General features: G+C 39.9%; 1 protein-coding gene across 3 annotated transcripts in view; it reads left to right on the forward strand.

Moving 5' to 3' along the window:
* The window catches only part of ARAP2 (ArfGAP with RhoGAP domain, ankyrin repeat and PH domain 2), a 1,345,662-nt gene that overhangs the window by 116,353 nt on the left and 1,216,255 nt on the right, over positions 1-13,054 (forward strand). The gene's annotated exons all lie outside the window — the stretch shown is intronic.

The raw sequence follows: 13,054 nt of genomic DNA on the forward strand, positions 1-13,054 counted from the left end.
TTTGTTTGTGAGACCATTTTGTGTTTCGAATGACAGAATTCAGGTCGGCGTGATTGGTTTTTAATTCTCTGAATGCATTGACAATGTATAGCACCGTTTATATCGCTGTGCACGTTGGAGAGACCTGATCTTGCTAATTTAGCATTCCGAAGAGTAACAGGACACCTCACACTTGTTCAATGGGAAACACCTCCAAGTGTTACTTTAACTGTGGGCTTCACAAAGCTCATCTCCGTCATATCCGCCGGGCTCCTTACATTCCTGCAGTTCAGGGAGCTGCTAAAGACGTTCCTCCTCTAGGAACAGGCCCGTCTGCAGAGTTCCCTTCCATCTCTTCTTCCATTCCCGCCCTTGCCCCACCCCGCTCTCACCCACGCATGTGGCAAACACCGCCATCTTCAGCTGCTGCTGTCCTGTCCCACTGCCTTGTGGTGTGAATAGCCTGGCCTCCCTAGCCTGTAAGCCTTACCCCCTCGCCCCTTCACACTGCGGGAATGTGTTAGAACAACAATATTCCAGACTATAAATTGTTTAGATGTATCGATCATTCAGAAGCCGGGGGAGACGCGCGAGCGCGCGAAACAAGATGGCCGGCGTGTAGAGAGCTCCGGCGTTTTTTCGCCCGTTTTTCGTTAAAAACGACGATTCCTGTCAGTTTTTTACCGCAAATGAGGTCGCTTGGATGCTGAGCATCTTACCTGTCGATTGCTGAGTTTTTCTTGGAATTTGGGCGCTGTCTGAGGCGTTTTCCAGTGTCCAGCCTCTGCCTCCAGCTCTCCCTTCAGGTATTCCCAGCTTTGTCTGTCAGGGGGCGGAGCAAGCATTCAGGAAAGGGCCAGGCTTGGGCCTAGCCACTCCCATAGCCTGTTATAGCTGCTGCACCAGCTTTAATAAGGATATTCTTACTGCTGCAGTATTCTTTTCCTTCATTTTTTCTGCGTTGTTGCTATTATTTTTGCAATTTTGATATTTTATTTTATTGTTATTATTATTATCCTACTTTTGCTACCAAATCAACATGGATAATAAAAATATTCATCCTAAAAGAAAGCAGCAGGTTTCACCTCCGCCAATTAAATCAAAGGCGGTAGAGTCAACAGAACCTTCATTATCCTTAATTTTGGAGGAAATTCAAGCGCTTCGTGTTAACACAGATGCTATTGCCTCAGAGATTAAAAATGTTCGAAAGGAAATGGCGAGTATGTCAATGAAAATATCTGATAATGCAATTAAAATACACGATAATAAGGCTAAGCTTGAGACTTTCACTCCTCTTGTAGCTAAAATATCTCCTTTGTCTACCCGGCTCCTAGAGATGGAAAATCGTAACAGACAATACAATTTACGCATTTTTAATTTACCAGAGGATGTGGAGAGTGGCAACTGTAGGTTGTATTTGGAAAATTTGATTCCTGGGCTTCTACAAATTAAATTTCCAGAAAAATTTGAGATTGTCAAGGCCCATAGAATCCCTTCACATCGCAATCCTCAACATACCAAACCTCGTCAAATGATTTTCAAAGTCCTCAGACATCATCATTTGGTTTTGATTCGAAAGGCAGCACGAGAGATTCCTTCCTTAATGGTCAATGGGAATAAAATTTTTATTCATCAAGACTTTGCCAAGGAAACAGTCTCAATCCGCAAGGAATTTTCTACTCTTCGGCCTCAACTGCGAAGTCTTGGATTCAAATATGGTCTTTTTGACCCTTCAACAATGCGTATCTGGAAAGACAATCTGTCAAAATCTTTTCAACGTCCTGAGGACTTGCGTCAGTTTTTGGATCAACGTTCACAGCAATCCATGGATACTCATGACTCTAATACCTGATTATAGCTAATTTCCTTTTTGTTTTCTGACAGGTTAATGAACCATTACTACATTGGGCTCCAACGGTTAGGTCATGCTTGTTGAGCGTATGTGCGTCTCATCTTTGATATTTTTGTACCCTGTTTGTCATTTTCTCCTTTTTTTAATTTTTTCACCTCCTTTTACTTGTTCTGGAGCTACTATTTTCTCTCATTATCATTCTCCTTCTTTTCTTTTTCTCCTCTTCTTGATTTTTTCTTCTTTCTCTCTTCATTATGGCTAATATCCACAATATTAAAGTTGTTTCACTAAATGTTAAAGGTTTACGTCATCCAGTTAAGCGTACAAAAATCTTAGATTATTTAGGTAGTTGTAAGGCAGATATTTGTTTTCTTCAAGAGACTCATATAGATGACAACATTTTAAATTATATGAAAAAGAAATGGGTAGATACTATTGTTTCATCACCTGCAATTGGTAAAAAAAATGGGGTGGCTATTTTTGTTGCGAAAAAATTGCATTGCCAAGTCTTAAGCAAAATTTCGGATGCAGATGGAAGATTTATTATAGCTAAAATTAAAATTCATGATTCAGTCATATTTTTGCTCAATGTTTATGGTCCTACTGCGGATGACCCTCTTTTTTGGTCTAATATTACCACCGAGGTTCTAAAGTTGGGTAAAGTTCCTTTAATTGTTGGAGGTGACTTTAATGTTATTGCTGACCCATTATTGGATAGAATATCTAGTACTAAATTTCGCCCTCCTAAGGTTTTTCATGCTTTTAAGTCATTTATTCATAACACCAAATTAGTTGACATTTGGCGTTTGCACTTTCCCACAGAAAAGTGTTTTACATTTTTCTCTAATCCACATAATTCGCATTCTAGAATTGATTATTTTTTAGTCTCCACACAATTAGTCCAATCTGTTAAGACTCCTAAGATTGGTAATATTGATATCTCAGATCATGCCTTGATTTCTTTTGTTCTGAATTTAACTTCAACTTTTGCAAACCAAACTAGATGGCGTATGAATACTGGAATTGTTCTTAATGAACATAATAAGCCTAAAATCTTAAATGCTATTCAGGACTATTTTTTACTCAATCCTGAAGGTTCCACTTCCATGGTCAATAGATGGGACGCCTTTAAAGCTTACATTAGGGGTGTAACTATTTCAATTATGGCCTATAAAAATAAAACATTCAACGCACGTATCAGGTGTTTGGAAAAACAAATTGCGAAATTTGAAAGGCTTTTTATTTCATCAAATGATCCTCAATTTAAAGTCAAGCTACAAAAGCTTCGATATGAATTTAACTCAATCCTTAGTACTAGAGCGGGCATCCAAATTTCTAATTCTAAGGCTAAGTTCCGTTTTAATGCCAACAGATCTGGGAAACTTTTAGCTAATTATTTACGTATAAAAAAAGATAGAACGCAAATTACCTCAATTCATGGTCCTAATGGTAACATTGCAATATCTCATAATGATATTGTTAAGGAATTTTGGGATTTTTACTCTACTTTATATAATAAGCCTGATCCTCATGATCCTTCCATACTGGACTCTTTTTTAGATACATGTGATTTGCCCAAAATCTCACACTCGGACAGGCTTAGGCTAGATTTACCCATTACTACTGAGGAAATTTTAGCTGCTATTAAATCCATAAAAAAAAAAAATCCCCTGGCCCAGATGGTATCCCAGCAGAGTTTTATAAAGAGTTCCAGTCCCAACTTTTGCCTTATTTATTTCAACTTTTTACTTTTTTTGGTTCTTCAGGAACGATCTCAGGTTCCTTTACTGATGCTTTAATTATTGTACTTCCTAAACCAGATAAAGACCCCACTCTTGTTTCAAATTATCGCCCTATTTCCCTAATTAATCAAGATTGTAAATTGTATGCTAAAATACTTGCTTCTAGACTGTCCCCTATATTGGATTCTATTATACATCTTGATCAATCTGGTTTTATGAAGAATAGATATTCTACAAATAACACAAGAACCTTATTACACATTATTGAACAGAGTTCCACTTTAAGTTCCCCCGCAGGAATTTTGGCTTTAGATGCAGAGAAAGCTTTCGACAAAATCCATTGGCAATTTTTATTTCAAACCTTATTATCATTTAATTTTGGTGCTTCGTTTATACGCATGATTTCTGCTCTGTATTATGCCCCTACTGCTCGTTTATTTATTAATGGTCAAGTATCTAGTCAGTTTTCTCTTTTTAGAGGCACAAGACAAGGTTGTCCCCTCTCTCCACTTTTATTTCTCATTGGAATTGAACCTTTCCTTACTCATATAAGAAATTGTGTTAATATCAAAGGTATTCAGATTAAGGAGATTAATATCAAAACTTTAGCCTATGCTGATGATGTGCTGTTATTTATTAGTGAACCTCTATCCTCAATGCCTGCCCTATTAGAAATTATTACAAAATATTCCATGGTTTCTGGTTATAAACTTAATATTAATAAAACTGAATTCTTCCCTTTAAACATTTTTTGTACTCCTGATATGTTACCCATGGCTGATATTGTGTGGCAAAAAGATAAATTAAAATATCTTGGGATTCTATTTGCGTCCTCCGTAAAAGCAACATTAACATTAAATAGTAATTTTATTCTGAATTATATTAAAGATAAAACGTCTAAATGGTCTTCACTTCACCTCTCTTGGTGGGGTAGAATGGACTCCATTAAAATGACTATTGCTCCTAAAAATTTTTATACACTTGCTATGATTCCTATTCAATTTCCTTTACAATTCTATAAAAACATTGATAGACTTCTCTCCAAATTTCTCTGGAATAATAAATCAACTCGTATTGGTTATAAAAAATTAAAAGTACCTAAATGCAATGCTGGATTTGGCTTGCCTGACTTTTTTCTATATCACAAAGCATTTATACTGAAACAAAGTTCCATATGGTTTTCTCCTTCCTCTTTAAAGAACCAACCTACATGGTTTCATATAGAGCAGTCTCTTGTGGATCCTTTTCCATTGACCACCTTGCTAACAATGTCCAATAGGTCAATATATGTGCATAAATCGGTTATTATTAAATCCACTAAACTCATTTTTAATGACCTGGATTCAATCTTTTTGATCCCTATGACTCATACTGAAGATATGTCATTGTGGCATAGTAATGTGATTAAATTGAATAGAAATGTTACTTTTTGGAATGCTTGGATTAAAGCTGGTATCTTTTATCTTAAAGATATCTATTTTGACAATGTTTTTATTTCTTTTGAAGCTTTACAAATGAAATTTAATTTACCTCAATCTGATTTTATTAAATATGAATCGTTATGTAATTCAATTTTAGACTCCCTCCCTCATGGTATCCCATTTAATGTTAAAGCAGATTTAGCACTATATATTCGAACTATCTCTACGTCATCACATACTGTCTCTATTTTATATAAAAAATTATCTAATTCTATAGGAAACAATTTAAATATTATTTCAACATTTTGGAATGATGAGCTTTCCCTTTCTTTGTCCAACGATACATGGACGACTGTTTGGCTTAATAGAATTTCAGGATGGCTGCCTGCTTCACTTTACCAAACCAATTCTTATATTTTATTTAATTGTTTATGGACCCCAGTGCGTTTATTTCGTGCTAAGCTGATGCAAGACGACATTTGTTGGCATTGTAAATTACTCCCTGGTTCACTACGACATATGCTTTTTGAATGTCCATTAATTTTTAAATTTTGGTCTGATGTTTGGGATATTATTCAACAAATATTTCATATTCATGATGTTATTTCTTACAAAATATTAATATGTAAAGCTGTTGATCTTACGCATAACTTAACTGAATTAGAAGGTAAACTGTTTAACTTCCTAATATCAGCTGCTTTAAAGTCCATTACATTTTGCTGGAAGGATATTTCGTCTTTATCGGTTCATGCTTGGTGGTCATGGGTCATTTTTACAAGAAGAGGTGCTCAATTATCCCTGAAAGGGATCAATCACAATTCTAGTTTGTTTCACTCGTTTTGGTTACCCATAGATGTATACTTATCTTTATAATTGTATATTTATACTTGATCCACCGTTTTACAGTCATTCTATTTAACGCCTTATATGATGAATGTAGCTCCTTTTTTCTAATAAGTTGACAATGCAATTCTTCATGGCTCCCTCCCTGCCCTTCTTTTTAGTTTATCTTCCCTCCTTCTAATTGATTATATATACATCTTTAACTATTGTATTTAGAATTGCTTTTAGAAATGTTTTATTTTATATAGGTATTTTCGCTTGTGATAAATTTTTTCTGTATTGTCTGTATTTGTTCATTCTTATGGAAAATCTAATAAAACATTTTGAACTCAAAAAAAAAAAAAAGAAGCCGAATACGTGAACCGTATTACATTGTGATTCGCATTCAGCAAACGCCAACTAACGCCTGTGTGTGTGCTGCTTTCAGATTGTACCTTCCATTTGTACTGACCTTTCCTGTGTATTCACATAGACATTTCCGTATTGCTCGTTAGTCCACAGATGATACGGTGTGTGTTCTCGTTTTGTATCTGTATTCTGTTCTCAACATATTTTCCAATAAAACCAGAGTTTTTTACAGCCCTTAGACAAATAACACAAACACTGGTGCATTGAGCAGCTCGTGGAATAAGTTGATTAGTTGACATGCATGTTTTACCATGTGCAGTGGTAGAAGGGCTCACCAGGGTCCAGACCTTGGTTTCCAGTAGTTCAAGCATACCAAGTGCCTCTCTCCAGCAGTGGCAATGCCACCGGTTTGATATCTCTTTCAGTGTTGGGGCTACAAGTTTAATTTTGTGCCAGGTTAACATCTCCCATCTTTTCCTGGACGCTTTACTTTCCATTCCTTAGACCTAGATTACATTAGTAAATACAACCTCGATCCTTAAATCCATAGTTTCAAGCATCCCACTTGCCATTCAGTGGCATGGTTCCAGTGGCCATCAATGAGAGTTTTCATGGAGTCATTTTATTAGAATTTCTCCTCTAGATGGGACATGTTTTATTGTCTTCTTTGGCTCTCAGGGCAGATGCTATTCATTGGCACTGTCTGTACCCCCGCAGGGATCATGTCCCTAAAGCATTCACATATCCTACTGACTGCCAATGCAGTATGATGCTATCATCCTCAGTTACCATTGCTATTTAGACCAGCCGAAGCGTTTAAATGTCAATATACCCGTCAGGATTTCTAGTGACCATCAGTTAGTGTCCATTAGCCACAGGGTTTCCAGTTATCATTTCCCACTTGTCCAGTTCTCATCAATGCAAGTGGCTCTCATTGACAAAATTATAATAAGTACAAGGATAAATGTATTTGTGCTCATCGTAGCCCATGATTGTGCCTGTAGGTCAGTATATATTTTGCAAGGGCCAAAGGTTGTCTTAGGAACCCACCACCAGCACTGCTGAATGATGAATGCTTAATGGTTTCTATTCTGCCTCTTGCCTATTTCTTTGATCACCTTACACTTCTCTAGTTATGACACTCATGCAGGCTCTTTTTCTTCTCCAATTTCTTCCTTATTCACTGCTCTTCTATCTTTCTCTTCCTCCTTCTTTCTTCCTTTTCTACCGTTCTAGGTTTTGGTCTGGGTCGAAATCTAATGATGAAAATTAAGTTTTGGCTTTCAAAAATAGGTACTGGTGCCCATTGATTGCAACCACTAGCACACAGTAAGCACTTCTCTAGATCTCATCGAAGTCAGTTTGTACCGTTAGCCTCATTGCAGGAGTCATCGATGTGATGTCGACATTGCCCTTTAACCCCAGTTTTGTGTGTGATAGAAGGTCCCATTATGCTCTTAGGCTTGCACAGCTGAGTTAGCGAGACTCTGAGGCACGTGAGATCTGACACAAAATGTGACTTCTGTTTAGATGAAAAACATAGTAACCAGTTGCGTTGTGTTATTTCTTTTGTTGACGTTTGTCGTGCATTTATCAAAATTTCAGGAGGGTCAAAAAGGTTGTTTGACATAAGTCATGAGATTAACAAAAAGTCTTTTTTTAAAACATTTCTTATTTCAAACTCTATTCGGTCTTCTGAGTCTATAAGTTAATAACTTGCTCTGATAACCTATAGTTTTTTTTTAAAGACATACTTTATTGGTTTTCTATATATATCTGTTACTGACAATCGTACCGTAGTATCATTACATTCTTTCTGATTCATTTGAAGTTACATATGGCAAAGGCATCATATAAAATACCGTATACAATTGATTATCATTGCTGGCAACATCTGTCATGCATATAAATTCGGCTTTGATATAATTATTCTGATACCAATAAGAGGTAAACTTTTAACTGATAACAACTGTGCATCCCCCAAACCCCCTCCCTCTTTGCCCTGGCATTCTTATCCACATCAGAATATTTGTTACATCCTATTGCTGGTTACATATTTCTTTAAACAGTCGTGAATGGCTCCCCTATTTCAATCCACTGTACTAAGGCTATATTTAAAAACATGGCATCATGGTCTACTGCATGTTCGGGGAATCAGGTATATGATGAGGGTCAGAACTTTTAAAGGCTTCTAATATTACATCCCACTCCATGGATATCTGATTTTTTCGTAACCCTGAGCCTTTTCATGGCGTATGGCGACACTTTCTGCCCCACCCCAGCGTAACACTTCGCTGTACCAGGTGTGTATTGCAGGGGATTTGGCTGATTTCCATCTCATGGTAATGGCTCTTTTGGCAAGATTAAGCGTCAGGTCCAGAAAGTGGAGCTGGACCTTCTGCAGGGACGTATGCTTACGGAGACCCAACAGGCACTCCAACACCGAGTCCTTCATATAGAGATGTGTAACCTCCTCTATGCGATGTCGGACCTCCCCCCAGAATTCCCTCAGGTGCGGACATGCCCACAGCATATGAATTAAGTCCGCCTCCACCAACTGGCATCTGGAAAATTGTTGTTGTGTATTTGGAAACATCCGTTGTAAGTGATGTGGCGTAAGGTTAGCTTTCCCTGAACCACTTCCCTGAAGGACCATACATTGTATGAACCTAAACTTTGCATTTCGGGTAACCTTCTTTGGATGTTCCAAAGTAGCAGCCCATTCCCTGTCTGAAATTGTCTGCCCCACACCTTCCACCCATTTGACTCAGAGGGCATCAAGTGGTAACGTAGAGTGTGCCAGGATGCCCAAGTACAGCCATTTCATGAGATGGCATCCCTGCCCCATGTAGTATGGGGATTTGACTAGCTCATGTGTCTGAGGTTCTTCCCTTTGGGGGGCCAGTGTTTCTCAACATATTGCAGTATCCCAGCGTGTCTCATGTATAGATGGTTTGGCGCCCCGTTTCCCGTATAAAATTCTCATGGTCCATTAGTATTTCACCATTGAATAACGGCCCCACCATCTTCACGACTACATTTGACCATGACCTGATTTTACATTTCGTAAGTCTTCCCCTCAGTAGTGGGATCCCCAGCAATGGGATGTTGTTTGCATAGGGGGCGCAGCCGGGTGTATATTGCAGTGCTTTTCTGCAGCATAACAGTTCTGTATTTAATAGAGGCGGTACGTTCAGGGGGATTTTACTTTGTGGTAGTAATAATGTGTGTAGTAGTCCCTGATTGATGTTTTGCATAGTATATCCAATCTCTTGCAGGTTGCGACCCACAGTCCAGTAGGACAGCCACTGCAGTTGGCTCGCATAATAATATGCTCGGAAATCCGGTACCCCCAATCCTCCCTTGCTTGTCTCTATTTGTAGTTTTTTAAGACTCACCCGTCCTCGACCCGATCTCCATATGAGATCCAATAATATAGTATTTAGTGTGCTAAAAGTAACTGGGAGTACTATAATCTGAAAATCAGTGAAGTAATAGAGGAGTCGTGGAGTACCACCATCTTGGACACTGCCACCCGGCCCATCGCCAAAAGAGGCAGCGTAGTCCAAAAAGCGTCCCTTGAGCGTATTCCCCTGATAGCTTTATTAAGATTACCTTCCAGGATGTCTGTGTGTGACCGGTATATGTGGATGCCCAGATATTTAAGTGTGTGTTGTGCCACCGGTAGAGAACGCGGCCCAAAATTGAACACCTCGGGACGTGCATGATCCGGGAAGAAAAAGATGTTTGATTGTTATTCATTAATGGCTAGGCCCGATATTTGTTCAATCCATGTAAAGATTCCTTGGATAGGGTCTAGCTCGCCCAGTAGATCCTGTACGTAGATAATAATGTCATCCGCATAGGCAGATATTAGATGTGTGGAAGTGCCCATAGGTATCCCACGCTGGACAGCCTCTTGACGTAGCCAAAGCGCTAGCAGCTCTAGTGCCAATAAATCAAGAGTGGGAACAGGAGGCAGCCTTGAGGCGTGCCCCTATGCACCCGGTATTCACGTGAGATTTGTTTACCTGTCCTGACTCTCGCCGTAGGGGCCTTGTATAGTAGGCGTATCCACCGGATATACTCAGGGGGCAGCCCAAACTTCTCGATAGCCCCGAACATATATTCCCTTGACAGCGTATCAAGCTCCTGCCATGGATCAAGTGCGATACAGCCGGTATTTGTGTGCTGCTCTAAGTTGGTTGCCATTATTTGGTGTAATCTCCTAATATTTAATGTCATGCTACGTGCTGGTATAAATCTGCATTGGTCGATGTGTACTAACTTATTTAAATAGGAATGTAGTCTACTTGCCAAGCTTTTACTTAATGTCTTAAATTCAGTGCCAGTAGTAATAACGGGTGGTACCCCGCCATGTCTGCCATTTTGCTCCCTGATTTTGGCAGCGACACTACTAATGCTTGCGTAGTAGAGTAGGGGAGATGGCCCAATTCTAGCGACTTATTATATAACTCCTCTAATTGGGGAAGTAGGTTCTCTGAATAGGTATCAAAAAATTCCACCGGTAGACCATCAAAGCCCGGTGCTTTATTATGTGGGAGCTCTTAAATAGAGGCTTTTACCACCCCCCCCCCCCCCCATCAGAAATGTGACCAGCTAAAGTGTCTTGCATGTTTGCAGGGAGCTGTTGGTAAGGTAGGTTTGCTAGAAAGGTATCTATTAATGTGGTGTCAAGTGGAGGTGGCTTACTATAAAGTGTTTCCTAATATGAGTTCAAGGCGTCGTTTATGCCATGTTGCGTACATTTCATATTTCCCCCAGGCATGGTGATTTGACTGATTATAGTGGTCTGTGGGTCTTCTCTCAGAATATTTGCTAGCAGGGTCCCTGATTTATCTGCCTCAGTATGTTTTATCTGAGTGAAGGCCCTGTAGTCAATTACCCTGAGGGTTTCTAATAACTCCGCATGCTGAATGCGTGCCTCTTGCAAGGGAGCCTGTTTTGTGGGGTCGCTTGCCGCTTCCTGTTCCAGCCCGTTCATAGTATCCTCTACTGCCTTCAGGTTATTATGTACCTCCTGTCTTGCCCCCACTGTGGCGCTGATTGCAGTTCCCCGGATTACTGTTTGAGCGCGTGCAATTCAATTAAGTTGCAGGTTTCTGAAAAGTAGTGTGTAAGTGTAATGGACAAGGGTGGTGCAGAACAGGGTGTCTTCTAGCAACTGGGGCAAACGCTTCCATGTGGGTACAGGGGTGGGTATTCTGCCCTAGGTAAGCAAAATCTCTAAGGGGTTATGATCTGAGAAGGTTTTTGTGAGGTACGTGGCGTGGGTACCTAGGCAGCTATGGAAAGGGAGCACATGATCCTATCTATTCTGGTATGCAATTGGTGTACTGGGGAAAAGAAAGAGTATTCATTGTTTGCTAGATTCTTCATTCTCCACACATCACACAAGGACCAACCATTCACCCAACTGCACAGGGCCTCTGCTTGCTTGATTGTACCCACTCCATTGAGGGGTGGGTGTGAACGGTCAAGTCCAATATTCATAACTGCATTGCAATCACCCCCCCATGATCCACAGGTATGCTTCCCAGCCACTAGCACCACGTTTAATCCCAAAACGAACTTATTCTGATCCAAATTTGGAGCATATAAATTGCCCAATACTATGTGTATGCCATCTAGTGTCCCACGTAAGAAAATGTACCTGCCCTGTGCGTCTATCCTCTTATCCAGCACTACAAACAGGACTCCATATCTAATCCAGATCGTAACACCCCTAGCAAATGCTGAGTAATTAGTAGTGAATATCTGACCCTTCCATTTCTTCTGCATTTTATCCGCTTCCGGTTCCGTTAAATGGGACTCTTGCATAAATACTATCTGCGCCTTGCGTCTAATCAGTTGTGTATGCACCCTATGCCGTTTCTGCACTGATCCTAGACCCAGAACATTCCACGTAATTAAGTTATATGTGTCAAGCTTGTGCATTGTACAGTAGTTGTGTGTGTGTGACTGGAACAAGAGATAAGAAACGGAACTTAGGACATATTAGTTGCTGTATGCCAAGACCCCAAGCATCCACTGTAACTCTGATACAAGGCCCTGCAAGTGAACCAAGCTGGGCCAAACTGAAAGTAAAACATATTGAACTTTGCTGTATTGAACTGTTGCATACGCAAGTAGGGGGATGTCGCTTGTGCCAAACATGTGATAATATTCTTATTCATGTGCTCAGCAGAGCCTGGACTTACATAAATAACATCATGATGCCATTATAATTATACAAGAAAAAGGATATTTGTGTCCATGAACCAGTGTGACGACACCATCATACTCGTGGGTGAGCAGGACGGTTAGTTCCGTATATCTCAGTGGTTCAGTATGTCGTCTGTAGTTTGAGGCGTTACTCTAGGAAATAATGTTAGACTGCTCTGAGTCAGAGAGCACGGTACTGCCCTCCGAGGATACCGAGTCCATTCGTGAGGCATTTTCCCTGAACGTATTTGTCGTTGCCAGTGCTGCATCTTTTATCCGTTGTACCTGGTACTCAGTAGGGCCGAGTGCTATTGGACTGTCAATGGTCTTCACATTGCGGCTTGGTTGCCGGCCTTGCAGTCATTTGGGGCCACACATCAGTCTCTGGGGGGCATCACCTGACGGTGGGGTCGGCTCCATAACCTCAATCCACTCCTCCAAGTCTTCTGGACTTTCCAAAAAATAAGTTTTTTGCTCATGAATTATTTAAAAATGTGCAGGGTATAATAGTGCGTATTTTAAGGTCAAATCACACAACTTCTTTTTGACAGCCTGAAAGGAGGATCTTCGGCGCTGGACCATGAGGGTATAGTCAGGGTATAATAAGATCTGGAAATTTTCAAACCTGATCTGAGGTCACTCTC

Source organism: Triturus cristatus, chromosome 2_2, assembly GCF_964204655.1.
Source record: "Triturus cristatus chromosome 2_2, aTriCri1.1, whole genome shotgun sequence".
NCBI classification, from domain to species: domain Eukaryota; kingdom Metazoa; phylum Chordata; class Amphibia; order Caudata; family Salamandridae; genus Triturus; species Triturus cristatus.